Source organism: Sinocyclocheilus rhinocerous, unplaced genomic scaffold (assembly GCF_001515625.1).
Source record: "Sinocyclocheilus rhinocerous isolate Xijiao unplaced genomic scaffold, SAMN03320098_v1.1 scaffold763, whole genome shotgun sequence".
NCBI classification, from domain to species: Eukaryota; Metazoa; Chordata; class Actinopteri; order Cypriniformes; family Cyprinidae; genus Sinocyclocheilus; species Sinocyclocheilus rhinocerous.
In genome coordinates this window covers 12,300-14,477 of record NW_015627234.1, presented here as the reverse complement: position 1 = coordinate 14,477, position 2,178 = coordinate 12,300, and the positions used below count along the sequence as shown (strand labels likewise).

At 35.7% G+C, this 2,178-nt stretch overlaps 1 long non-coding RNA gene across 1 annotated transcript; it reads right to left on the bottom strand.

Moving 5' to 3' along the window:
• Nucleotides 1–211: 211 nt before the first annotated feature.
• On the bottom strand, nucleotides 212–434 carry LOC107723784 (uncharacterized). Its single transcript, XR_001637974.1, has 2 exons — nucleotides 400–434; nucleotides 212–315 (listed from the first exon to the last, which is right to left on the bottom strand). It is a non-coding gene; the product is annotated as an uncharacterized LOC107723784 (long non-coding RNA).
• Between the last annotated feature and the right edge of the window lie 1,744 nt (nucleotides 435–2,178).

Below are 2,178 nucleotides of genomic sequence, written 5' to 3'. Positions count from 1 at the left end.
CACTAACATTTTTACAGTGCAGTTAGTATGTATAATCTACTTGTTTAAAAAAAAAATAATTCCCATGAGAGTGGAAAAAAATTATAGGCTAAATGAAAATTAATACAAAAATCCTTCACATGTGAAACTGCTGGATCAGTATCAGCATTTGTCCAGGTGACAGTCTTGTTCAGGACGTGTTGGATTCGCTTGCAAACATCATTCACATGTGAAACTGCTGGATCAGTATCTGCATTTGTCCAGGTGACAGTCTTGTTCAGGACGTGTTGTTTTGATTCACTTGTTTGGAGCTTGTGGAGTTTCCACTGTCAAATACTGTACAATACAGAGAAAGATAAAATACACTCAGATCTGCTTTAATACAAGATAATAAATGAAAGCATTGACTCAATAACTTACTATAGTTTCTCCAGTTTACAGTGTGGATCCTCCAGTAGAGCAGAGCGCAGCTTCACTCCTGAGTCTCCTGGATGAATGATTTCTGAGATTGTGTTTAAGCTTTAGGGTCAGAGTGTGTTTGTGTGTGTTTGTATGAGCTCTGCTTTTTCTATACACCAGGATCGGCGCTCTAGATATTTTAACTTGCCAGCAGCTAAGACATTAATTTAAATGCACTCTACCCACATGATTCATGATTGTGTTGCTAAACTAGTTTATCGTTTTCACTCTTCAAACCGTTTGTAGTACTATATAAGTGATAATGTTAAAATAAGAGTAACATTATAGTATAACTATGACATCTTGTAAGGATCACTCATTGGCCCAATGATGGAATCCAGTGGCGTGGGTGAAGATCAAAGACTTTATATATAGGAAGACTGTGCACTCTTATTACTTATGAATGGGAGAATGTGCAACGCCCGATATGGCGAATAAGCCCCGCCTTCTGCAGCTGCTGTTAGAAGCTCCGGTTGCTATAGAAACAGGCAGCGTTCTCAGACTCGCGCTCATGACTGCGCTTGCGCATTGGCTGATCTAGCATGAAAAACAAGCTGTTTTAATAGTATTTTAACATAAGAAACAAACTTTATGAGACTGTTGTTGTCAGATTTCATTGGTGTTTTCAAATATGAAATTTAGTCGTAAGCTTAGTGAACAGTTTTGGAGAATTTGATGTTCTCCCATTCAAAGAGATAGGAGCTGCACTCGGATGCCCGAGAGGCATTTCAAAGATGGCCGCCGAGTGAAACGACTTGTCTTAAAGAGACTTTGGTGAAGATATAATGCGTGTAGGTCTACTACTCGTGCTTCTGCAAAGTGCACTTAATTTGTTAGGATTGAGTTTAAATTTTATTGTAGCTCTGTGTTTAATCTGACTCCAATTTTGAAGTGATCATTTCATTTAGAATGTGTTTCTAATTAGTAACTAATCACAAATACTGGTTATTATTAATTGAGATATTTGATTATTCTGGACATCCATGACGTGTCTACTGCTCCATTCATCCATGAGCCTTTAGTCTGTTCTGTCCTGGACACAGATTTGAGGAAACACCAGCCTCCACATGATCTACTAATCATAGTGATTTCAGAAGAGTTCAGAATAAATCAAATATAATATTTTATCTGTCAGGTAAAAATGTATCATGCTAATTACATAATTAAACAAATAGAATACAATTCAGAGATAATAAAGAGTGAGAGATGCAAACCTGACAGCGGAAAAACTAGCATTTATGAATACTGTTCCCTCTGATATAAATACTCTTCAAACAGATTAAAATGTATCTGTATGTTTAATTTTGACTTACACTCATGTACTTTGTTGTTCAATGGTCTATAAGTGTAAATACAAACATATATTTGTCTTGAGCACATTCAGTATAATCACTGTATTTGATCATTTATCATTTCTTAAATGAATCGTTCACCCAAAAATGAAAATGTTCATAATTTACTTCCCTGCATGTCGTTCCTAACCTGTATGCCCTTCTTTCTTCTGTGAAACACAAAAGATTTTATTTTGAATGTTGTTGCCAACCAAAGTTGTGGTATCATTGCTTTCCATTGTGTGGACAAAAAACATTTCTCAAAATATCTTCTTTCATGTTCCACAGAAGAAAGTCACACTGTTTTGAAATGACTTGAAGATCAGTAAAGTGACGACAGAATTTTTATTTTTGGGGTGAACTATCCTTTTAACATGAAATGTTTTTGTTTGGCAGTATTTTCACACAG